The sequence below is a fragment of the Anastrepha obliqua genome, chromosome 1 (genome assembly GCF_027943255.1).
Source record: "Anastrepha obliqua isolate idAnaObli1 chromosome 1, idAnaObli1_1.0, whole genome shotgun sequence".
In the NCBI taxonomy this organism is placed as follows: Eukaryota; Metazoa; Arthropoda; class Insecta; order Diptera; family Tephritidae; genus Anastrepha; species Anastrepha obliqua.
This window is the reverse complement of record NC_072892.1, coordinates 58,626,675-58,654,354: the sequence shown is the minus strand read 5'-3', so window position 1 is coordinate 58,654,354 and position 27,680 is coordinate 58,626,675. Positions and strand designations below refer to the sequence as shown.

The 27,680-nt window shown below is 38.0% G+C and overlaps 1 protein-coding gene across 2 annotated transcripts in view; it reads left to right on the top strand.

Moving 5' to 3' along the window:
* The first annotated feature begins 1,001 nt into the window (after positions 1 to 1,001).
* The window catches only part of LOC129248255 (F-box/LRR-repeat protein 7), a 103,375-nt gene continuing 76,696 nt past the window's right edge, over positions 1,002 to 27,680 (top strand). The window contains exon 1 of one of the 2 annotated variants that reach the window (XM_054887740.1): positions 1,002 to 1,306. The gene's annotated coding sequence lies outside the window, so the exon portion shown is untranslated. Of the gene's footprint in view, positions 1,307 to 1,963; positions 1,983 to 27,680 lie in introns of those variants that run through there. The other variant, XM_054887756.1, reaches the window with a different exon arrangement.

Here is a 27,680-nt window from a genome sequence, read left to right as displayed (position 1 = left end):
TTCAGCTCCTTTTTCAACAAATTTTACATATATAATATACATATGTAAGTAGTTAAAATGGAGCTATAAGTATTTGATTTCTAAAAACTATCATTTATCTAAATTTAAGAGAAAATGGTGTTTCACTGTTTGTCGATATGAAAGTTTGTTGCTTAAGTCTTTTATGCGATGGAGTAAAAAGTTCAAATAAATCAAATTTTTTTTATTGCTTTGCTCATTTTGAAGGTTTTTTTATATTCTACCCCACATAAGTAAGTCCCCGTTTCTATTGGCAAGATACTTTTCCAGGTCATTTGAATAAGTCAGTTTTGTACCATGAAGAAAATGCTTCTAGTACATGAAGTATTGCATTCGATGAAGCCATTTTTCTGCACATTTTTATCGTTTTTTTAAATATATTTTTTAGTTTGTTTTCCATCTTGTAAGGAAATTTTCAGCATAGTTCCAACCTCGCCTGTAACATCACACAAAATAATAATAAGTCTGCTGAGTGTGGCGGCACAACATTATTTAATGAGTTTTAGTCCATTTAAGAAACATTTTAAATTAAAAATATTTTTACTTGAAAAAATATTTTATATGTTAATGAGACATTTAATATAATACTGTTTAATTGTGATTTATTACTTTTCTATATTATAACTAATTATTTTATCTAAAAATATGACAAAAGACAATAAATTTATGGAATGTTGCGTTGTTTATGCGTTGCTAACTGGCATTAAGTTTTAACGGATTTTCTGATTATTCTGATTCTCTTTAACCATCAACCGCTCAATTGTTTTTCCGCCATTTCATGGGATAAATTTTAATTCTCTCTTTTGACCACATATGGCATCTACCACTATTCACCAAACAGCAAGCAAACTAACAACAACCAACTGATCGCACCAAACTTGTTCGCAACTCTACTTATGTATGTATGTAAATGTTCCCCTATCAGGCACAGCAGCATCAACGTTCGCTCCTTCGAGACAGTTTCATTTTACCTGCGCTCCAGCGCTGTGTGTTCTCTTGAGTGGCTAATTGGTCGTGTATGACGGGACGAAAACCGACGGAATAACCACGAACTAACAAATTGACATGCGCACATATGTATAAATTTTATGTGCATAAGCCGCTGTATATTTATAATTGCAAAAAAAAAAAACAAAAACATATGGTAGATATTTTGCTTTGAGGCGATTGCGTGTGTTCGTGTGTGAATTCATTAAATGGTTTTTATTGTAGAAAAAGTGCACATTTCAAAATGCAAAAGCAACAATAATTGCCAACAACAGCGAAAATAACAAAGCCAAAAGCAAATGTAAGTGCATAAAGGCAAATTATATTTATATGTAGTGTTTAATAAGTCCACGAAAAATGTTGGTGCAACAACAATAAATAATATTAAAAAGTAAATCAATAGCGACTAGCCCAAAAAAAGAAAACTAGATAGCATAAAACAAAACATAAAAGCATAAACTCCGCTTAAAACAACTGCAAAGTGAACAAGTGAAACATCGTACGATCGCACGAAGTCAACGAAGGCGAAGCGGTAGTGATGATTGTGTAAATTTATATGCGTGAACATGCTTGTCTGTGTAAGTGTGAGTTTGTGCAAAGAGGTGTGCTTGTGTGGTGCTTTCGTGTTTTTGTATGTGCATATATTTTTGTATTTTGTTTTAATACGCTGCTGCTGCGCGGAGAAAATATTCAAATGAGCACAAAATTGTGATATCCACACGCACAATAAATGCGACAACAATAGCAACAACAGTAAATAAAATTCTATACGCACTTATGCATTTTCTTCTACCTCTTCTTGTATTATAAGAAGTCGAAATTTTCAGTATCCGATAAAAAATAGTATAATGAAATTAATAAAAGGTAGATCATCAGTGATGAGCTACAAATAATAACAAAACCAATGGGATTAAAGCTGAAGTCAAAAAACCTGTTATATTGTAGTGAAATTGAAAGATTAAATACGAATTAAAAATGTAAAATAATTTTCTCAACATGAAATATGAGAAAACTTTGAATTTTAAATTAACGCGTTTTTATGATGAATGATAATCTTTGCTATAAAATGTATTAATGCAGCGATTAGTGCCACTGAAAAGTTTAGGGGTTTGGTATTAAGAATGCATGTATGTATGCAATGATCCAATAACACCACACTCGTTGCACTTCTATGACTTCTGTGTGTTGGAGTCAATGGCAACAACTATAAGTGATCATAAAATAATTCAAAACAAGTTTGTGAACAAAAGTCTTAGTTGAAATATAATATAAGTAATTGTCTTGCACTGAAAACAAACAAAACTAGAAAACTAAAAAAAAATAATAATAGTACAAAAACAAAGAGTTAACCAATACATTCAAATGTATTTACACAGTTTGCACTTTAAGCCAGAGTTTCGCGCAAAATCTAAACCACGTTTTTCAGAATCGTACAAAAAGGCTCACTATTTTCAAAACACCAAAAGCAATAAACTATTTATGGTTATGGGAGGGGCTCGCTTTGGAATTGCAGCTACCGATTTTAGGTGCAAAAATGGTAGCGTTGTAAAGCTGGAGTCCTCCCTCTTCAAATATAACCAAATGCGTGCATTCGTTATCAATTTCGAAAAATGTTTGCTACTTGGCATGCAAATCAAAGTTATTTTCGAATTATATTTAATAAGTTTTTATAAATAATAATTAAAGTAAGGAAGTGCTAACAATTTTAAATGTTTTAAAGTATTTGTGAAACTAAAATCGCCATGCGGTACTAACAAATTCGAAAACTTTAACTGAAAATAACACGAAAATTAGAAGTTTCCGGTAGCTAAAATTGGATATGATTGAAGAGGGAAGACGCTAATGGTACCACTCTTGCCACCAAAACTAGGGGCGTCTATTCTTAAGTTTTCCCTTATTTGTTGCTACAAGTCTGGAATTTAAAATTGTAAATTTTTAGCATATATTATTTATGTATTAAAAATTAGCTGATAACACGTTCGCTCAGAATGTCTATAATTTAATATTAAAAGCATTGATCATCGCTAACTACTACCAACTTACTTTTGTACATCACTCGTCAATATTCAGACTTCTATTCGATTACATTACATGATTTTCAAGATAATACAAGAGCCAATTTTTAATTTTTTCCAATCCTTAGTATTCAAGAATCATGCTGAAACTCGTGGTCCAATACGATGGTCGGATAGGAAAACCCGACCACAAAATAGTTAATTTAGTGCGACGTCAACAAAGATATTCGATCAGTCACAATACAGCATCAAAACTGTTAAGTACGGTAGGTAGGTAGAAGTGGCAGTCGGCCTCTAAGCCAAACCACTTAGACCATTTAGATTCATTGTGATACCAGTGTAGCTGTTTATCTGCTACTCCTCGTTAAACCATTTTGTTTTAAGTGCAAATCCATTGACCTGGCTGACACTCATTCAAGAACGATGAGCCAAAGCATCTAAGCCTAGTGGCTTGCTATACGGAACAGTAACAGAGAAGATGTCTTCCTCCTCCTCATTCTTGCAGCTTCTGCAATAATCGAAATGAGGTACGTTCAATCTTTGAGACAGTGGCCCGTGATCAAAGGAACTAACATAGAGACATTTTCCCGTAACCGAATAAGTAGCAGCTTTGAGCGCCTGACGTGAAATTCTTTTTGTAGCATTAAATTTCAAGTGCGGATAAGCTAAAATATTGGTATACGCTGTCATATCCTATAACGGTGCAGGACTACTATATATATGTAAATGGTGGATGTCATGGATAAGCGAAGGTACATTAAAATACTAGCAGAAGTTATACTGCCATATGTAGAAGAGGAAAGGTCGCTGAAATGTTTCTTCCAACAAGAACACGGCTGAAAGTTAGGAGCAAGCAAGCAGAGGATTTCTTTCGGGATAACAAGATCAACCTACTGGAGCGGCCAGCAACAAGCTCCAGATCTGAACCCCATCGAAAACTTATGGTGGCATATAAAACACAGGCTCTTCATTCGGAATAGGCAAAGCTTGAGGTCCCTCAAAACGCTGTTATCAGGGCAGTCACGGGATAGCCCCCGATGTCTCCCTGCAACATCTGCATAATGAGTCCTCCATGCTCCCGGCCAAGAAGTACAGTTAGATGATTAGTAAGCAAAATCTGCCGGTGTGCTACCGCAGGATTCAGGGGACATTTCTTCGACTGCAATGACGAGATCCCAGCCAGACACGACTGCAACTACTGGATCGGACGGTATTTAGACAAACATTAAAAGACATTCTTCGGGAGTCTCTTCCCTAAACTCCCGTCCCAAGAGCACCGTCATCCGACTTCAACCAGCCGCCATCGCAGACGAAGAGCTTTAGGTGCTTCACTCGACCTGCGTAACTTTGGATCAATTACGTTCAGAATATTGTACCAAGTTAAACTCCTACTTATTCAGAATCGACGCCGAGATACTCAATATATGTAAGGCAAGGTACCCCTCACAACAATAACCGTCTATTCACTTGCCCTTTTAAACCCACGCACCTAACCATCTTCTCCCTCTGGAGCCAACCTGCCAAAACAGCATATTTTCTGGGCCTACCGTTCGCTGATATACTATAGACGATGACGAGTCACCAATCGACACCGCACCGACAGGGCTTGATGCACTGCGACAATAACAACAATATAATCTTAAATAAAAGGCAAAACCGTACATACCACAATTCAACAATAATGGCCAAAGTTTCTATATAGTTGTGTCCATTGGGCCTTTTGCTACTCGTTCGTTTCGTCATCGTTGATCGCCTACAAAATAAGTAATTTTGACAATGGTATCTGGATGGCAGTACCATCAACTTCCTTCGAAAAAGCTTCAAATGATGGCTTTCGGTTCTCCAAGACCAAGAGAAATGTGCACTCAAGGGAGGGGAATTTTTCCCGATGCCAGAGATTAGGCGTATTACAAAAAGTCCACCCAAGGAAAGTACCTGAAAGGTTTGTCCGTTAAGATAGGTTACACCATAACTATGGTGGTTACACCACACTTTACTTATATTGGTGCGAGAAATTTCTCGTTCTGCGTCAAATTCACTCGCCTCCCTTCTACAATCAAATTGAGAATGCAAAACTACCGGCGTAGATGTTGAAAAAGCGATGGGGCTCGATTATCTTTTCATTGGGCTCCTTCATATAACTCTGACAGATTATGGCCAAATTTGTCTTTTCATTTATAAGGGTGGTTAAGTTTCAAGGGCCGGTGTTGATTTTAAATAAAATACAAATTTTTTTAGGAAATTATTGTCATTTCTCTTTATTATGATAATATTGGTATGGCTCAATTACGTATGGAACAAAATATCGGCCAAATGGACGCCGCGGTGGTCCAAATTTTCGATGACGGTGAGGCATAATTGAGGTTCTATGCCATTAATGTGCCGAATTATCTCATCCTTTAGCTCTTGAATTGTTGCTGGCTTATCGACGTACACCTTTTCTTTCAAATAATCCCAAAGAAAGAAGTCCAACGGTGTCAAATCACATGATATTGGCGGCCAATTGACATCGCCTCGACGTGAGATTATTCGGCCATCAAATTTTTCGCGCAAACATCGCTTGGTTTTGAAATGTGCCAGGGCGAATATTACTATATTGTAGTTAATACTATAGTATGTAAGGTGTACTAGCTAGAAAGGCCTTAATGCTATAGCTCAAAATATCCAGATATCCTGGACTTATCATTTTAAGCCTGAAAATTCCGAGCTTTGCAAGATAGTTCGGTGGTATGAAATCCTGGGCTTTAAAAAGTGGTACAAAATGGATACTACAGTATCCATGACGAAACATGATCAAGTTTTGCCCTAGGAGAATGTAAATCCAATATTCCGTAAAGAAAAGAATTCTCAGATTGCCATGTTAAAACGAGCTTTATAAACTTGTCCAATTGTATGAAATACAGTCGGTGTCAAAAAAAAGGAACCGCGATTATTCATGAAGTAAAGGGGCTGGTGTCTGGGTACTAGGAAGACCAGTCCAATACTGTGTTTTGTTCTTTCTCAATGTGTTTTTCTGAGAGCAGTGGTTTTGATGATGTGGGACGGTAGGATATGTTCGCCTCCTTCAGTCGACGTTCGATGGTGTTGATACTCACATCTATTCCCTTTTTAGCAAAAACTGATCATGCTCAGTGCTCGTGATCACAAAGAAGGGTCCCGCTTAAAAAGTTGGACGATCACTTTTTCACTTTGTACACCTTATACCGCTGATTCCACATCACAACAAACTTTTTTGATTTTTCAGTCACTTTTGCAGCCGCGACGTAAGATAACTTCTCACTCATTTTTTTTGGTTGCCTTTACGGGAAAGTTTCAAACGACACTAACCTGAGTTAGCACTGGCATCGTAGCCCTTAAGTGGGACTATTATACAGTTAAAAGCAGAACGAAATATATCCTGAAGTTACAAGAAAAAAACCGGTTCTTTTCTTCTGACACTGACTGTACTTTAGTATTCATAACGCACTAAATCAAACTTTTTCCGAGCTTCAAAAAGTGGTTCGATGATATGCAATTAGTACTGTAGTACCCACGAAAACACGGAGTCATATTTTTTAACTAAGAGAATGTGAATACATACTACAATGTTGGCCAAAAGTATTACGTACCCCATCAATTACTGAATTTTTCGATTTAAAAAGTGTAGTAATGATATTTTATTAATAAATCAGTACAAATAAAAGGAATTAGCGATAAAACATTAATATTCAGTAGGTCCACCTTTTGCTTTATTAACAGCACCAATCCTCTGCGGCAAGCTTTGCACATTCGGCCATACTTATATCCGGAAAAAATATCTCGGGATTGTCATTTTAAAACTCCACAGTCCTGAGATTAACGAAATTATCCGAGATTAAATACACACCTACAAGCGCACATGAGTACATCTGTCCTTGTTGGTTGCCTTCACTGTTGCGCTAAAAATTGAGACAAACTAGCGTTAAAAGTCGTCACATTAACATCACTCCTTGAGCATTTTATGGCTGCCGCACAAATTGCAAATAAAAACTACTGCACACATGAAATGATCTAAGTAAGAAAAAGAAAATATATAAAGTAGAACGACAAGCAAAAACAAACATTGCATTGCATTGCAACAACAAAAGGGAATACAGACAAATTATTAACAACAACAAAGAAATCACCACTCGACGGGAAGTGGTTACAGCATCCTGTTGCCGGCTCTGCTTGATACCCTTTCGCCAAATTCAGAACATACGTTGGCTGTTAGGGAACAGTGCAGTGCAAGGTAATTGCAAACAGACGCGTCTGCACACACAAACAAACCAAGCGTGGATTTGTTACCCAGCAAAAAATGCAAATCTAAAGCATTATTTTATGAAAAGGGCTGGGGAAGAAAGTACGACAAAGTAAGGGAACAAAGAGCAGTGGTACATACATACACCAGTAAACACATCTACAAACGTCTGCAATACTAGGCAGTCATTCATTTGTCAATGAAGAAATGCAAAAATTAATCTCTCACTCATTCCCCTATCCCCTACTCGTATTCGATTCCATCTATCTTATAGGCACTCGCCAATTATTAACGAAAATTACCCGAAGTCGTCAATTTAACACTTTGAGCATTACAACAACTCAACTAGTGGTGATTCGATTTTTTTTTTTTGCTTTTTAGTAATTCATTATATATGTGCATGTGTGTGTATTTGTATGTGTATGGGCTTGCTGCGATACCACACCAAGTTGACTGTAAATTATCCGCCAACGCTTGAGTCGGAGTTGAAATTTGAAACGTTTACCGTACGCTATTTGGCGAGTTGATTGTTTTAGTACTTGCCGTTGTTGGTCCATTTGTTGAGCGATTTTCGGTTAATAGTTTGTTGTATGTACTCGGCGATAAAACTTTGATAGCTGCAATAAAATTCACTATTATTTATAGCTCTAGTCGATAACCTAATAGGGAGATGCATTTTAAGCAATTCGTTGTCCAATCTAATGGCAACTGCTTCCTTGATATAAACAAATAAAGAAAAACCTAAGAAAAAAGAAAAAAAAAATACAAAGAAAAAAAAACTGATTTCAAAAGACAAGAATTGGCAGTAAATGTAATTGAGTTAAACAAAAAAATGGAAACGAAATGTTGCTTGTAAGCTCGGTATTAAACAAATTGAAAATAATCGTTGCTTTCAAGATAATATTCTGAAATACTTATACAGACAATAAATGTTCAAAATTTTACAGTAGCCGTATTCATGAAACTTAATATTTTCTTAATTGTTTAAAGCACTTCACATAAAAAAATATAATGCAATCAGGTTTCTACTGTTGAGCGGGATTGGGTAAAACGAGAAGTCATCGCGTGTGCTGGCGATGGTTTGGTGACCTCGAGCAAGAATTCACACAAACTCTGCGTAATATTATAAAAGCATAATTGGAGGAGGTCACGAAGTGGGCTTAAGAAAATGGTGTATGGTTTACCTGTGTGTGGAGAAAAAACCCGTCGCACTTAAGCGGATTGTGCTTAATATTTTGCTCGCCTATGAGATTGCAGCAAATTGCATGGTCCACCTCAAGTGACTTATGAGATTGTAAATTGAAAGCATACACTGCGTGTATACTAAACAAACGATGGTTCTTATATTTCTTTTTCTAAATTTGCATTAGCCTACTATCATCACGATGTACAGAATGCAGAAGTGGGGTCAATATCAGACTGACAATCAGCTGATTTGCTGACGTAACCGGGGTTATGACAGCGGCTTGTTTACGAAAAAACTGAAACTGTTCTGGTGATGTATGAAAAAATCAACACAACCATCGCTGCCGTTGTTAATTTCGTTTCGTCATTAAAATCAACTAATTGCAAGAAAACTCAAGACAAATCAGCTAATCTACTGCTATATCTTGCTATGGAGGCGCTTCGGTTTTACCTGCTTATTCAGAAGTTTGATGTTTTGCTGGAATTTCCCAAATACTTTACAGGAGCCAATCCATTATAATGACAAATGTGTTTACGGATGTCTCGAATTTGGACGGAAGAGTTGGTAGGGGAGTATTCTGCGAGGAGCCCACCTTCAAGCTCAAATTTGGGCTTCCAGACCGCTGCAGTGTTTTCCAAGCAGAGGGAGCCGCAATTAAGGAAGCGATAGATTACTTGATTACTTCTGTAATTACTGTAAAAGACGTAAACATCTACACCGAGAGCCAAGCGGCAATTAGGGTTTCGGGGTCGGTGTTTTTACTTTCAAAAGCCGTCCTTTGGTATTAGGACTCATTTGGGTTCACTGTCACAGCGACATAGGGGAAAACTGCCGGACTGATGAGCTGGCTAGACAGGGGACACTGAAGACAGTTTCATCGCAAAACAAGAGGACTGAGGTTCCCTTGAGAATCTGTGGTCCTCTCCTGAAAAGATAGGCCTCGCATCAACTCACCGAGCACTGAACTAGTGAACAAACGTGCAAAGTCGCAAGTTTCTTTTGGCCACGGGTATATCGGGGGCGCTCGAGGGAACTTCTGAGGCTAGCAAAGCCGCAGCTCTCAAATTTGGTAGGTATCCTTGCTGGACCAGACACTGTCCGTTAGGTGTCCATGCGGTGAGACTTGTGATTGCTTCAAGTTCTTTCTGCAGAAGCTGTATGGAGGATGAGGTTAAATCATCTCAGCCCTTATCACAACGGACAAATTTTAATTATTTTTCCAAGTGGGATACAAAAGACCATAAGGTCGAAGTGTAAATCTGTAATAAATCTACTTCTAAAACTCTATCTTCAAAACCTAAGTATCCATTTTTATGAGTTTAGCTCAATTTTAGCTTGTTAGTTTGGAATTCGATCACAATCAATGGACCTTAAAGGGTTAACCACATATTCCCATGACAACCGTGTGTATGTACCGGAACATACCACGGGCTGTCGCCCAATAAACTAGCCCTGTCTAGTGCGCTAAACCTCACCCAATTTTATTCGAAACTGTTTTTTTTTTTCTTGGTACTTTCATATTTGATTATTACATTGTAAGTTTCAAGCTTTAATTGAAGTAAAAACAAAACACATTCTTATGGGTTTTTACCGCCGATTTTTTGGCCCCAGAATTTTGTTCAGCGCGAGAGAATATATTGGAATCCAGTCTCGTAACTAACATAAAAAAATTACAATTTTGCAAAACTGTGTGCTTTATCGCCGAGCTGCCGATGCTTAATAGTGCATCTTCTTGTAGGAACTTTGATATGTGATCAAACTTAGTTAAGAAAAGTCGGCTGTACGAAAAGCAAACTGCCTCTGCCTCAATCCTCTTGATATTTATCCTTAAATTTTATGAATTATAATTTTTTAATATTTTCTGTTGATGCAACTGTCGCACAGTTAAATTTATTCCACTCATACTTTTATTTCAGTTCAAAAGGCAAATTAGAATGAATAATTATATTGTGATGAGCGTATTGCTGTGATATATGTATCAGCAGGTGGATGATAAGGCAGGTACACCAAGAAAAGCTCTGACTTTTCGGCAGTTTTTTGTTGTTGTTGTTGTTTTTGCCTAAATGTAATTTAGTAGTTGCTGCCAAAAACAGCCTTGACATATGCTTTTCATTTATTATATGTTCAATAAATAATAAATAAATATTTTCCATCTTGACCGAGTTCGCTGCTAGTGGCTGTTGAAGCGTGTTTAGCTCTCTCCGGCACTGATATTGTGCTCGCAAAATGAAGCATCAAGTAGAAACATAGAAGAGCTCAAAAAACTTTTCTAAGAAGAATATGCGATAAGCGCTCGCCGTATTTATATCCAAGCACTGTCACTTTATCAACATCGTCATCATCCTCACGGCTATTACTGCTCGGAGTGAGACAGTGCTTCTCTTACATACGTCTCGGTTTTTTGCATCGCTCATCAATCATATAGGAGTTGAAGGTATTTTTCAGTATCCGCTTGTCGTCCATTTCAAGTAGATGCCCAAACCATCGTTACCTGTGCGTCTTAGCAAAACGCACAATGTTTTGGTCCGTTATCAGTTGTTCGAATTCGTTGTTATATCTTATTTTATAAGTTCCATCAGCTTCCTTTACTGGACCAAATATTTTCCTCAATATCTTTCGCTGAAAGGTGGTTTTTAATGGTTTTAATGGTTTTTAATGGTGTATTATAATTTCCCCTTTTCTTCTTCATCTCTTCATGCCTTAATGAAAATAAAGAATAACTTCTATGTATGCTAGGAGTCGTTTTATTGAAACAGTTCGTCAAATTGCACAAACTTTTCCTTTACAAGAGCAATATTTATAACGAAAAAAAAAAAATCAAAATAAATATAATACAATCAAAATTGTCTTACCAAAACAAAAAAGAAAACGAGAACAAGCACACCTATATTAGTAAAACTGTTGTATCTGCCACAGCAGCAGCAGAAGGAGCAACAGCAGCAATGAATGACACAAAAGTTGTTAGTGGTTTTACGTACAGCGGTCAGCAGCTGTATGGCAGTTGATGGGTACAAAGCAACAACAAAAATAACCGCAAATCGCCTGCACCTTAAAAATGAAATAAAATAATCAGAAAGCAACAACAGCATATTACAACAAAAACCTAAGTTTGTCTCCCAACAAAGTTGTTTGGTAACCCAGTCGTGTAATCGGCAGTTGGCAACCAGCTATGGGCAGTCTATAACGCAAACCAAAAAAAAAAAACAACACCAATACCAATAATTGCAGTTAGTTGCACAGCGACATTTTTGCTCAGTGATACAACCACCACCAACAAACCACCGCCACTGCACGGTTTCAACTGTTACGAGTAGTTAGACTCTCTCAGCGCTAAAAACCCATGGCGCTCCCATTCACTACATTTGTCCCGCTACCATTTCTGTCTTAGCCACTAACACATTTCCATTTATAAAAATTATTTTTCTTTTCTGCGCTTTCTTGCTTCTCACAGCAGAAACTTTTTTCCAATTTTTGGGTTAAAATAATTTCTTTTTCCTTATTGTTGTTGTTGTGGCTTATTTCATTAACTTTGCGTTTTTATTTTAATTTTAATTTTTATTGATAGTTTCACTCTTTCACTGCCCGCTGCAAAAGTTTGCAGATTGATATCTGTTACATCTTTCCGTTTTGTAACTGTTATTATTCTTTTATTCTCTCTTTTATTGCATTTTTATTGCATTTTAATCCTTCTTTAAGCAAGAAGAAATTTTTCAAAGCAAAGCGCAAAGGAAAAACTTAATTTTCTAGCGGAGAATGGGCAACTTTATACACATGTCAGTGTCTTCTGATACTAGTTGTAACAATGACAACAACAACAACAACAACAATTACAATAAGAACAACAACAATAACAACATACATAAATTGCTGTTGTGTATTGTTTTTGTGGCAATCAATTTGCTTTATTGCGCTCGGCTAAAATGTTCGCAGCTTTGCGTAATGAGGTCAACGGCGATGATGCTGAATGGATCGTTTTGTAAGTTGTCGCATCAAAATTACTTTCTAGTTTCGTTTTATTTTATTTTTTGTTTTTCGTTCTTATTGCTTTGTTGAACAAAACGCGTGTTCCACTAATTCCTGGTTGTGCTACAACTGTAGCTGTTCTGCCTGAACAACTGTAGTGAAACACTTTTTGTAAACGGATAGGATGAGGGAGTGAAAACAATATATATATCTAATTTTTAGACAAATAAGCAACTACAGCAAGACTCGGCCAGACTCAGTAGGGTTCCCTCCAAGGGCCACTCTTGTAAAACTCTTTCCAAAAGAGAGATGGGGGGTGGGCTGAATCTGCAGGCGAATCTTTAAAAATCCTTATTGATGCCCATTCCCCGGAAAATTCTATTGCTCCGGTCTGTAACGAAGCCGCGAATCGGCAGGAGGGGTTACCTGCGATGTCCATGACACCTGTCCTGTCCGTCAACAGAATAAATTGGGCAATCGAGAGCTTTTCCCCTTTTAAATCTCCAGGCATCGATGGTATCATGCCAGTAATGCTTCAGAAGACTAAAACCTTGGTGGTTCCCGTTCTTCAACAGATCTTTTTGGTGTGTATCTCGTTAAACCACGTTCCTGCAAGCTGGAAGAAAACCAAGGTGATTCCTAAGGCAGGAAGGAGGGGCCACGTCTTGGCCAAGGACTTCAGACCCATAAGTCTTACCTCCTTTATTCTCAAGGTGTTCGAAAGAGTGATCTACCATCATCTTCGAGAGCACTTTAGAACCAGACTTTGTCCAGCCCAACACGCTTACCTAAAAGGGAAATCTATCAAGACAGCCTTACATGAGGTAGTAGGGACCGTAGAGAAATCTCTGGAGGGAAAACAATTCACTTTGGCGGCCTTTATAGACATAGAGAGCGCCTTTAATAATGTTACGGCTGAGTCAATTGTCACTGCTCTAAAAGGGCTAGGGGTAGAAAGACCTATATACCTCTGGATCTCGTCCCTACTTGATGGTAGGGAAATAAATGTTGTGGCAATATGGGCTAGAATCACTAGGTTCGTACAAAGAGGTACGCCGCAGGGCTGCGTTCTCTCGCCTCTCCTTTGGCTAGTAGCTATGGATGAAGCTTAAGCAGGGGTGGGGTAAAGGTGATACCATATGCCGATGACTTCGTCATAATGGTCTCAAGACCCTTGCCATTATAATAGCTGCAATTATGGAAGGTGCACTGGCTATATTCGGTAGTTGGGCTGCCAGTTCCGGTCTCAGAGTCAATTCTGATAAAACGGAGTTCATGCTATTCACCACAAAATACAAGCGTCCACCTTTTAAGCTTCCAAGACTAAACAACCAGTGTCTTACTCTCTCATCGGAAGTCAAGTATCTTGATGTAATACATCACCCCAAGCTTCACTGGAAGCTGCACATAGAAAACTGAGTTAAGAAGGCCAATATAGCCTTCTACGCCTGTAAATCTATGTTCGGGGGGTGTCAAGCCACGTGTCGTACTTTGGATGTACCAAACTTAGTGGTTCTGCCAATTTTGACATATAGTTGTCTAGTTTGCTGGGTCGATCTTCAGAAGAGCTACAACACCAATAAACTAGAGAGAGTGCGGAGAACTGCGAGTGTGGACATCACTTGTGCTTGTAGAACATGTCCCACTGCTGCGCTCAACGTTATTCTGCACTTACTTCCTGTGGGCCGGCAAGTTAAATCCATTGCTGCTCAGAGCGCTATTAGGTTGAAGGAGAATGTCCTCTGGAGACAAGTTCCTTTAGGACATAGTAGCATCTTGAAGCAGATCTCCCCGTACTTCTCTGTTCTTCGCACTGATCTCTCTATCCACAAACTGGAATTTGAGGGTTGTGCTAGGGCTATCTTTCCGAGTAGGCAAGATTGGAAAGAGGGGAGAGTCGGCACGGATATAGATACCTCTGTTTTCACTGACGGGATCCAAGATGGAGTCTGGAGCGGGAGCAGGGGTTTACTCTAAATCAGCCAGCATTTTAAACTGCCGGAAACAAGCAGCGTTTTTCAAGCAGAGGTCTTCGCGATCCTGCAAGCATGCAAAATGCTTCGGGATTGCTGTTGGGAGTGAGACATTAATATTTTTTCCGATAGTCAAGCTGCGATCAAGGCCCTGTCGTCGCCGTATTTCAGCTCTCTTCTGGTAAACTCCTGTAAGGAGGAACTCAAACGCCTCGAACCGTACAATTCCTATTGCAGAGAAAGAGACTGTTGAACACTTTATCTGCAAATGTCGGCTCTGTGGACAGCCTAGATCCCTTTTCTCTCCTCCACTACATCAACAGCACTGGATGGCTGTAGACGGTTTTTCTCTTCACTAAATCTTTTCACAGGTAGTGGTCCACATTATGGTATCAAACCGGCACGTAAGTGCTACTTGAAGGGTACCTGGGGTATTCTTGTCATCTTACCAACCTACCTACCTAAGCAACTACAGCAAATAACTTATTTTCAAAACAATTGCAAGGTCGTGCGTGTTATTAGTGATAATTAAGAGGCGACATCTCACTCTAGGAGGGAAACAGGTTTTCATATCAGGTAATTTTATCAATATAAAAAAATGAGAGGAAAAAATTAAAAAAAAAATTCTAAAAAATAAAATCGTATAATAATATTAAACCTAGTGGTCACCCTCCTCCAGTCAACATAACTTCAGATCATTTATTGTTTAGACGCTGGGCCAAGAAAGGCAGGGTTTTGTTAGCCATCGAAATCTAAAAATATTCAGCTACAGAATAAACTCATTATACATATAAAGCGTCCGGCACTCGAAGTGTTACCAATTAAAAAGGTCATACATTTAGTGTGGAAAATTACTTTTATTCAATTCAAAGTAAAAAATCTGTGAAAATCATACAAAATTAAGAATCTATTTACTTTTACTCAATTCGACCACCTTTTACCTTGACTATGGCCTTGAGGCGGTCCAGAAACGAGTCGCAAGCTGCCCGAATCATTGCAACGAGTAATGGTGTGATAAACAAACAATTTATTTACTTTGAGGTGCTTGATATAAATGCAAATATAATCCAATAACACTATTACGTTTGAAATCCATTACTGATTTTCTTTTTTCGCATTTACTCGGAGCAAAATGCTTCCGCGCGCTTGTAAACAATACTCTGAATGCTTGTGCATCAGTTGCTCGAGCGGTCTGAAGTTAGCTACACTTCGAGTTCCGAACGCTGTACATATCAGTTCCAATCGTTCCCTTAAGGAGCAAAGGGCCGTAGTAAGTTTTTCCAAACTGTTCTGTCGTTTGCATGTGTTTTACTCTTATTCCAACTTAACTGGAGATTTTCCCTTTCGATGCCTTCTCCAGTAATGAGCTGGTCTTCCTCTATGTCTGCTGCCTTGTGGGTTCCATGTAATGGCTTGTCTAGCGATTTCATCGGGTTGTTTGCATAGTAAACGGCCAGTCCAATTCCACTTACATTTTACAATTTCCCAGCCATCGGAAAGCTATTTGAAAAACTATTTTCCAAACGATTAAAGGATATAATTTCTAATAAACAATTAATACCATCTCACCAATTTGGATTTCGAGAAAAACATTCAACGATAGATCAGATACATCGTATAGTACACATCATAGAAGAGGCCATAGAAAACAATCAAGTGTGTTCAGCAATATTCCTTGATATCGCACAGGCGTTTGATAAAGTGTGGCACGAAGGTCTAATCCGTAAGCTCAGAGCGATGCTCCCATATCAATATACTTTGCTATTGGAATCATATCTCACAGACAGATATTTTAGAGTGAAACAAAGACAAGCATACTCAAACATTAAAAAAATTGAAGCTGGTGTACCACAAGGTAGCATTCTTGGGCCAGTACTGTATTTGCTCTATACTGCAGATCTACCTGTTTCAAATACAAGTAAGATAGCCACTTTTGCTGATGACACGTGTAGAGTTGGGTTTCGGGAATTTCCCGACGGGAATTCTCGAGAAATTCTCGATATTTTTCCATCCCGAATCTCGAGAATTGAAATTTTTAGCATTTCGGGAAATCCCGAATCTCGAGAATGTTTCAAGATTTCTCGAGAAATCCATTTTTTTTTTTTAAATTTTTGTTGTCAAATATTAAGAGAAAAAACAACAAAGCAGCATGTTTGAAATGCAATAAAATCATTAAATGCAAGTCGTCGTCAACATCTGGACTTCACTGTCACATGGAGAGGATACACAACATGAAGCGAAGGGAACATGAGGCTCCAAAAGAACAGCCACCAGCCAAGAAGACGCGAACTCTTCACAACTTTTTCAATACTTCTTCCTCGCCTGAATCGCTTGAACAAATTGTTGCAAAATTGGCTGCAAAAGATGGAATTCCAATAAACGCGATAACAAAAAGTGAGTTCATTCGTAATAGTATCAGCCGCTTAGGATTTCATCTTCCAAAGTGTCATAAAGCTGTTCTGGGTTTGGTTATGAAGTACTGCACGAAAATAAAAAGCGATTTGAAGATCAAAATTGAAAATTTTAAATCTGCACAGCGTAAGTTCAGCTTGAGCATCGACGAGTGGACAAGCGTGCGAAACCGACGTTACATGAACATCCATATATATTATGACGATGGACAATCTGACAAGCTTGGCCTGGTTCGCATTCAGGAATCATGTCCCGCTGAAAAAGTATATGAGCTCATAAATGCAAAGCTTTCAGACTTCAATATAAAACTACAGTCCGACATCGTGGCTATTACAAGTGATGGTGCCAGTGTCATGATCAAATTTGGGAGACTATCACCAGCGCATCAACAGATTTGCTACAATCACGGCATACATTTGGCGGTCATGGAGGTAATGTACCAGAAACGAAAAGTCGCAAACAGGATATACGATAGTGACGTAAGCGATGGAGACGATTCGGATGATAGAGGCTCCGATGAAAATGAAAACAATGCAGCCAGTACTTCATTTTCCGACATTAATGCGGAAAACGCTTCCGATGACGAGGATGACAATATCGTATTTGTTGCTGACAAGACGGTCACTATAAAGTCTGCATTTGAAATCGTAAAAAAGGTTCGCAAGATAGTTTTGAAATTCAAGAACTCGCCTGTACGGAATGCCATCTTGCAGGATTATGTTAAAGAGGTCGAGAAGAAAGAGCTTTTCTTGCTGTTGGATTGCAAAACACGTTGGAATAGCCTGGAAACTATGCTGGCCAGATACATTTGCATCAGCAAGCATGTTCGTAATGCGCGTGTCTTAATTTAAATTTTATGGCCACTACTGACGCAGAAGGAAAGTATTGCGAGGATATCATAAATGCTGTTAAACCTATACCTGTTGCTGTAGAAGCACTTAGTCGCCAAAATGTGAACTTACTTGCTGCGGATTCTATTCTCAAATTTTTGTTCACAAAATTGGAGAATCAGCACACCGAATTGGGCAATGAATTCTTATCCAGCCTAAAAATAAACTTAACAGCTCATAGATCTAGCCGTTTGTTATCGGCCTTTAAATATTTACACGATCCAGTTAACAGCTCTAGTGACAAATCTAAATTTTTCCACCTGTTCTAAAACAGAATTGATAAAAGAAGCCGAAAACTACTTGGTTCGTCTATTTTCTACGAGCATTCAAGAAGACCAAGCAGTGTCTAGTTCTAACGATGATGACGTATTTGCAACCAACAACGTCAATGAAGAAGATATGGCGAAACAGCTTGAAAAATACGTTCTGCAATGCTCAAAACTGAAAGCAGACATTGCGCAACATGCGGCGAAGCAGATGTTTTCGTCGCTTAGAAACGAGGTAAAACTATATGAAAAAACTGGAGAGAAAACACAAAATGTTGAAAGACTGATCGGGGCTTTTAACACTGTTAAGCCAACATCGATTCAAAATGAGAGGAATTTTTCTACAGCGGGTAATTTTGTGTCCAAAAAGCGTACGCGATTGTCGGACGAAGCCATTGACAGTCTGTGTTTTTTAAAATACCATTTTGGGAAATAATGTTTACAATCACTTTTTTCCCCTATTTTAATAAGTATAATCTTGAATTATTTTTGTTTTGAATTTTTTTGTAATTATTTTTGTTTCACTTTTTTGTTTGCAATAATTGAGATAGTAATATTTTCAAATATTTTTTTATCTAATTTATACTTTAATAAAAATAATATTTTATGAAATTCATTGCTCTTACACTGGTTTTAGATTTTTTTTTTTATTTTTTGGAGTTTTTCCCGAATTTTCGAGAATTCTCGAGAAATCTCAAAAATTATTTTCGGGAAATCCCGCATCTCGAGAATTGAAATTTTCGTTATTTCGGGAAATCCCGATTCTCGAGATTGGGATTTTCTCGGGAAATACCCAACTCTAGACACGTGTATCTTAGCCTATGGAAATAACGCAAATGAATCAACTAGAAAGTTACAGGCATCGATAGACGAAGTTGTCGCATGGACTGAAAACTGGAGAATCAAACTAAATGAAAGCAAGTCTGTTCACGTAGACTTTACAAACAAGAAAATAGCCTATAACCCAGTGAAAATATCATCTGCTACTGTTCCATATAGTAATACAGCAAAATACTTGGGTATGACTTTGGATGCAAAGCTCAAATGGAAAGAACATGTCAAAATTAAAGCAACTGAAATCAACTTAAAAATTAAAATAATGAAATGGTTAATTGGCAGAAAGTCTACATTGTCAATACAGAATAAATTATTAATATACAACCAAGTAGTTAAGCCGGTATGGACATACGGCATTCAATTATGGGGATGTACCACTAAATCAAACATTGAAGCTGTACAACGCCTGCAGAATAAGATTCTCAGAGACATGGTCAACGCACCTTGGTATGTGCGAAATCACGACCTACACAAGGATCTGTCGGTGAAAAAAGTCGCTGATATAATCCAAATTCTTGCAAGTAACCATGAAACCAGGCTGAAAGAGCACATAAACCCGGAGGCCGCAGAGCTTACCAAAACAGTCTGCACAAGAAGACTTCGAAGAACTAAGCCACGAGATTTAGTCGCCAACGCTGTATAATTGTTTGTAAAATATTTATAATTGTTTTTAAATTTCAATGTTAAGGATAGAATAATGTTACTTGTTAGCTTATGCTAGGCGTAATACCATGAAATGTATACAAATTTTATAACGTTTCAATACAAAAAAAAATAAAAAAAATAAAAAAATTTTACAATTTCTCCATTGATCGGTTGCTGGTGTGTCAAGCGCCACAGGATGTCATTTGTTATTGTATTGGGTCAGAAGATTTTGATAATTTGGCGCAGGCCCTTATTGACAAACACTTGTACCTTCTGTACGCCTTTTGGTGCTGCATTCCCCGTTTGGCAATCGTACAACAGGTTTTTAGCTATAAACTCATTAGCTGAATAAAAAGATAGAGATCACTATTTACAGAACGTGGCTCTCAGCCATTTTTAAGAAATCAGCTGTTTTGCTGACGCAACTGAGGTTATGAAAGCGGTTTGTTCACGCAAAAACTAAGATTGTGTTGGTGATATACGAAAAAAATCAACGCAGTCTCCATCCATGTTATCAAATTCGTTGTCATCCGAACAACTACTAATTGAACGAGTGTGTGAATGCATGTGAAATAAGCGGGCAGAATTCTATTGCCGAATGCCCCGTGAAGTGGTAGCCAAAGTTACTCGCACAATTTTTGGTTTGGATGGCCAAGCCTTGGAATGTAATATCTTCGAGTATATCATAGTCACGCATTTATTGAGAGAAGAGGAAAGGATAGGATGGTTTAAACAAAAAGGGTCTAAAATGTAGGTACTCGTAAGCGAGCTTTCACTCACATAAATAGGCTAAAAATTTACAATGCGAGCAGCTTAACTATGAACTCCTGAATTACATTTTTTTATGACTAGCAAGAAGTTTAACGAGCTTTAGACGACTATTGTAAGTGGGAAGATCATATAGTGAGTCTTATCGAATATCTCTTACGGCAAAAAGTAATAATTGCTTTCTAATATATTCGAGCCTATCCATATGTTTATATGTAAACTTGGTAATGCGGGTTCCAGACTATCGCACAATACCTAGTATCGCCCACACTGAAGTTACAAAGCGGCCGTTATTATCACCACACCACTTTCATCAAAACGTTCACAGAATATATTTAGAAAATTTTAAATAAAAGTTTTATCCTCAAAATTAATATTATCGCCTTCAAAGTACTCCCCACTTCAAGTACTGGCAATGCTCTTATGTCAGCTTTTGATCTAGCTGTTGAAACATTTCTGGAACTCTATTTTCAGTATAGCCATCAGATCCGTCTTCAATTTTTCCACTACTTTTTTCCGCTGTTAAACATCGTTTCTTGACTCGATCATACAGAAAAAAAATCGCAGATATCGATAACAGTCTGCACCTTCTTATCTTCGCCGCACACTGTCCATTAAGTGTCCATGCGGTGAAGCTTGGGATTGCTTCGAGTCCTTTCTACAAAAGCTGTCTGGAGGACGAGATGGATTTGTCTCAGCACCTTCTTCTCAGCTGCCCTGCTCTCGTCGGATAAAGTCTTAGATATCTAGGCTCTCACTTATTCGCTACACTTGCGAATATATCGGATTTAAATATATATAACAAATCTGGCGAAATTTAGCAGTAGCTTGAAGCGCTTAATACGAACTTAAATAGCCACTGTTGGTCGTAATCCTCTACTCCAAGCCCTTTCATCCTTTTTTCCCACCTATCTGGTTCCTCCCCCTCTCCTTTTCCTCTCCCCTTCTTTGTATGCTATCACAACGGACAAATTTTAAATTTTTGTGCAAGTGGGCCACTCGCAAATGGCTATTTAACATAACCTAACCTTCTTTCCTTTCTCTCGAAAGTGGCTTTAAAATTATAAAGAGATGGTATGTGTCGATTTCTCTTTCATGGTTATTTTCTAATACCTGCCATATTATGAAAACCTAATCGATTATTGATTTCCCGGCCTGCAGCCTTATTGGCTTTCATGTTGACATAAGGTCCAATCAGTTTGTTGATGATAGACTTCAACCTTTCGCATAATACGCTCGATAAGACCTTGTACGCGATGCTTATGCATGCACTCTACCGCTCCTCTCCGCAATTTTTGAATAGCTCCACTGGTAATCCGTCCGCTCCAGCAGATAATCGGGGTATTCGTCTTCCGTCTTCGGAAAAGTGTTCTCTTCATAACTGAAGTATGCTCCCACCGTCTTTGTTTTTACAGGAAAACGCCCCCGCCCTTGAAACGTTCTGTAAGTTACCGAACTTTCTGATACAATTTTCGGGCTTTTTGCTATCGACCAGCATATCAAGCTCTTCGCGCTCACGAATTTTTACCTTATTTTTTTTACGTACATATCTCATCGCATTAAACCCGACCGCAAATCGAGAGAGCTATAAAAGTGGCCGCATTACTCGCAAATGCCGGTTTGTTGAGCAGTACATTCTGAAAGCAGGAGTGATGAACGATTGGCGAATCTTCTGGCTGTGTGTTACGATTGCAGCTTTCCAATATCGAACTTTGCTAGACCTACGTATTGTACTGCACAGAGGCGGACCTGATCTTGGCGTCAACAAAATAATAATCCGACTCGATGTTTTAACCTCGGTACGTACGTACATCTTCAACATTGGAAACAGTGTTGATTTAGACGCCGCAGGCTTAACAATACACAAATAGAATTCGGATCTGTGTATTTTATTTGGCACACAAATTGAAGTGAATTTTTAAAAATGGAGGCGTGTCCTTCGTCTATCGCAATATCAATGGTTTGCTTTCATTCTAACGTGAGTTTTCCATGTCAACTTCATATCTACTTATAGAGTTAGTTAGTTTGATATTTCGCTTCCACGGAAAGACTTAGGTTAACACTCCTATGATATGGTAGTAATATTTAGTATCCAGTAGTAATACAGAATCAAGGATGATAGATTACCAGGTTTACCTATCCAAAACAAAATTATGCAAGAAACTTCGGCTGCCACGTCATGTGGAATTTGGCAGCATAAATCTGCCCGCTCATTCCACACAATATTGACAAACTCGAGCAATCACTCTTTGTTTATACAGCAACGAAATAACAGGAGCGGAGATTGTAGTGATTTCTTTCGTATATCACCAACACCACCTCAGTTTTTTATAAGCAGACCGCTGTCATAAGCCCAGTTACGTTAGCACATCAGCTGATTCTGAGAGCCGGCTAACTGTCTGATGTTGGCCACACCTCCGCACTCTATACATCGTGGTACAGAATGGTTTAAGTGATTGCATTCACCCAAAACTTACATTAATTTATGATTGCGAACAGTTCTCTTGCATTCACATTTTCTTCGGAATGCTTTTCTTCCATTCAGTTACACACTAAAGATATCCGAATTGAAAATTTTCAATTCTTCTGAAAGTGGCTTTTATATTTGCAATCAAACAATCGCATTTTTGAAATGAGTTATGGGTGAATTAAATGTCCACTGGCTGAATAATTTTACAGTTATGTCAATATAAATAGAAGCGCTTAAAATGAAACACAAAAAAAATGGTAAACGTCGCCCACAAAAATACGCCAAAATAAACAGTTTACGTAAGATAAAAACAACAAAAACAGTAACAACTTACCACAATCACATTAACTGCGCCTGCCACATCGTAACTGACAATAACAAGAGAAACTTCTATCGCAGTAACTGGGTGCTATTAATGTAACAACAAATTTCATATAAAATTTTGCAAAAAGCACGCCTCTTTTAGAACGGCGCACAGTGGTATTTTGATGGCAAAAATAATCAATATCTCGCGCATTGAATTTTAAATATCTGAAAAGGGAAATCCACAAATTTTTCACCAAAGTGTAATGAGTGGTAAATAGAAATTGATTTAATGAAGCATCCAGTGCACTCCTGGGAACACGCACCTCCTCCCTATCATGATAGAGAAGGAGGTCCCCCTGAGCACTGAGACTTAATAATATATCTGGCTATCGAATTGGCAATTTCACAGGGCATTTGCAATTTGCAAACAAATTCATAAGCAACCCTGCAGTGGAATTATGAGATGCAATAACTTTTGTGCTAAAGTCTCGAGGACACAACTAGTCTGATTCGGGCAGTGGAATTATGAGATGCAATAACTTTTGTGCTAAAGTCTCGAGGAGACAACTAGTCTGATTCGGGCACTCAGGGAAACAGGTAACTAGGCTCCCTGCTGCCGAATACCATCACCGGATTCCAACCACCGCCCGTCATAGACGAGGGGCTTCAGCTGCCTCGTGAGACCCACGTTGCTTTCGTTAAACTACATTTTGGATATTGTAGCAGGTTAAACACCTACTCATACAGAATCGACCCCGACCTGAAACTTTTCTTGGGTGGACACTCACCGTCAGTCAGCTATTGTCCGTCCAAGAGAGGTGTCCACTTAATAGAGGATAACTTCTTCTAATACATAAGACTTGGTACTTGGTATAGAAAAAATCTCCGCACAAGGGAGGGAAGTTACACTGTATATGTCTGGCATTTGAAGGTACCCCGCACGATACTAACCACCTAATCACATGGTCTCTCCCTTTGGACCGAACCCGTCGAAATAGCATGTTTTTTGGCCTACTATTAGAGAAGATAGACGATGACGATCAATGACTATACCATACTAGCAAGGCTTGATGAACTTCTATAACAACAACAACTAGAAATCCATACATTGAGCCCGACCAGAAAATCGAATACACAAGTGGGGTCCAAAGCTTGTGGATGATAGGGCTGGTGAGGGTATCTTTGATACCCATAGGCGGTAATTTTACACTCTTTCAAGTGAAAAACCATAGCATAGAAGTCTAGCGCAGAGAATGCCTTTGAAAAAGGCACAAGTCAGATATCCTTAGATGCACTGCAATCTAACATAGTAACCTCCAAACTTGTCGAGGAACACTTCATTGCCCTCAATACTTTGGGAGCAAACAACACCATTTTGTTGAGCTGAGTACTAGAACAACAAGCTTATGATGGCAACAAACAGCCAGACTGCTTAGTAGGATTAGGCGCTACCTCAAAATTCCATAGACGAACACCCCTTTGTGGGCTCATCAAAGCCTACATAAAGAAATTTATCAAAGACTAGAACGACAGGAAACTCACACAACACTGGATGGAGAGTCCAGAACAAAGGCAGGTTAAACAGTTTATACTTCCCCCCAGAAGAACTTCAAATAAGCTTCTAAGCTTGGATGGAGAGGGCGCATTTCAGGAAACTAAATTGAGTAGAAATTAACGTCTACCGTTTTTGCGAACTAGAAGATATCGGCCACTTTCTGTGGGCGAAGCACATGGAAAAGGTAGGCATCTCAGACAGTGTACTCTGCACAGCTTGTGAAGAGGAGGATGAGACGGCGGACCTCTTTCTATGCTTCTGCCCCGCCTTCGCTCGAATCAAGCTTGATGTCTTTGTCACTGATGTGTTAAGAAGCGACCATCTTGGCTCCTTGGTACCACAAGATCTACTCAGATTTCTTCGGAGGTCGAGTAGGTTAGGTTAGGTTTGGCAGCCGCATCGCACATATAGACAACGATGCCACTTAGACCACAAAATGGGTCCGTTGTGAGCCGCGGGGGATGGGCTACATTTCCCTCTCCATATTGAACTATCCTAAGCTTTTGACAAAGCGTAAAAGGTTGTTGATACCTAAAGTGTATAGATTATCTATATTCGTTAAGAAGTAGGATTTTAAAAAACGGCTCCTGCTTCTAGCTAGAGTTAGTCATGTGCAAAAAAGGTGTTGAATTGTTTCCAACTGCTCCGCATTTCTGCAGCTATATTACGACAGAAATCATGCGTGTAAACGCCTAATTTCCTCGCATGATTTCATATGAGACAATGTCCTGTGAGGGGTCCTAGAAATTTGTGCATGAAAGGTACACCGAGAAAGTAACCGAGTTCAAAAATCTTCCTGTCTCTTCTTTCCTAGTTTAAACCAAAAACCGTATTCAATTTCCTTATTCTAAGAACACTTCTTATATTTTCTTGCCAAAAAAATATGAGTGAAGCCATACCACTGTGCGGCCATACGCCTTTCTAGCACGATGGCAACTCTCTACATGGTCAATATTTTTATAATTTTTGCTTACTCCAAACAGGCTTAAACTCTCCTGCAGCCACACCAACACATCGGTGCAACTTGAAGAAAAAAAATAGTGAAAGAGAGCAACGGAGCAAAAGCTAATATGCACACAAACATTTAAAAATATTCATATATACATATACATATATGTGTGAATATAGAGGTACCAACCAACTCAACAGCGATCTTGTGCATATATACACAAATACATATGCACATATGCAATAAATGAACTTAAAGTGGAATTTTCTTGCGCTTACGAGCCAAACACATGTCCGTATTTGTATACTCTAAATATGCGCATGGCTGTGTGTGTGTTTTTTGCTGGTATATGTGTCGTTGGCATTTTTCTGGTTAGTGACAGCAGCAGCAGCAACATGCAGGAATGTTGTCGCTGCCAGTTACATTGCATTTGCTTTTCTGCTACTTTTCTGTTGTCTGCCATTATGCAGCCTTTATCGGTTTTGTTGCCGATTTTTTCTCTTTTTTTGCCTATTTTACTTTAAATATTTTCTTCGTCAGCATATTCAGTAAGTCTACTATCCGTTCTTAGATTTTGCGATTGTTGTCTATTATTCTTTTTTTTGTTTTTGTATTACATATATTTTGTGTTGTAATATCTGCGGTTTTTCAAATCTTTTTGCGGTAATGCTGCTTTTTTATTGTCAAGCGCAAAGTATGTTTCTTAGCTGCGTGCAAAAACTCATATTTCTCCAACCGAAAGGAATGAGCGAGCAAAGCAACATTTCTGCTACAACAACAACAAGCAAACAGAGCACATTTCGAACAACCGCAATTTTATTTTTTCAATTTTTAATATTTAATATTTATTTCCCCTGCAAAACTTACTATATTTTTGACAAACCAATTTTTGTTATAATCCTTAAAATCAATTCGAGAAACAATGAAGAATATTTAAAATGAAATCATTGAGAGTTGAGGCATATGGAACCACGCTGTGACTCCTTTCAACCTCATTATATAGGCTTTATTTTGACCTTTACGCGCTTCATTACCTATTTGTTTGTTTACTGCAGTTGCTTAGTTCGCAAGAGCCAAATATGAGCCACGTACACATTTGCGAAAATTATTTATCTTCCGATGGGGTGATTAATTTTGCGCCACCTTGTATAAGATTTCATACTAAAAAAAAACTTCTGAAACCATTTTGTAATTGCTTGACTCAGAATTGTTTTAGCGCGCGTCAACTGTGGACACCAACGTAGCGAAATATACCATATTTTAAACTTTTTTTATTCGACAGAGACGAAAATGCAAGTCAAAATTAAGCCTGATGTATGGACCATCTGTGAATCACTCTGAATTGCTATAAAATCGACCCAATTTTGTCATCAAATATGGGTCACTAACGCCCACATCATGCAAAAATGGTCAAGGTTCAATTGTAAAGCGGTGAGCCCTCACAAATGGTGGTTAAGCCGGAATTTGCGATCAAAAAGGTTTTGCTGTGCGTTTAGTAGGATTGGCTGGGAGTCATCTATTACGAGCCGCTTTCCCATAAGCTAATTCTCTTAACCCTAACTTTTATCCCGACTTTTATTGTCGAGAATTGGACATGGAAGCAATCGCCTAAAAGTGGCTAGTTTTGATCTATCGAAGAGGAACTGTGTTCCATCAGCACAACCTCAACACATACAAGGCTACTGACTCGCTAGAAGCTCCGTAAGCTTCCTTACAATCCGGATAGAAGGGAATAGAATAGAATAGAATAGAATAGAATAGAATAGAATAGAATAGAATAGAATAGAATAGAATAGAATAGAATAGAATAGAATAGAATAGAATAGAATAGAATAGAATAGAATAGAATAGAATAGAATAGAATAGAATAGAATAGAATAGAATAGAATAGAATAGAATAGAATAGAATAGAATAGAATAGAATAGAATAGAATAGAATAGAATAGAATAGAATAGAATAGAATAGAATAGAATAGAATAGAATAGAATAGAATAGAATAGAATAGAATAGAATAGAATAGAATAGAATAGAATAGAATAGAATAGAATAGAATAGAATAGAATAGAATAGAATAGAATAGAATAGAATAGAATAGAATAGAATAGAATAGAATAGAATAGAATAGAATAGAATAGAATAGAATAGAATAGAATAGAATAGAATAGAATAGAATAGAATAGA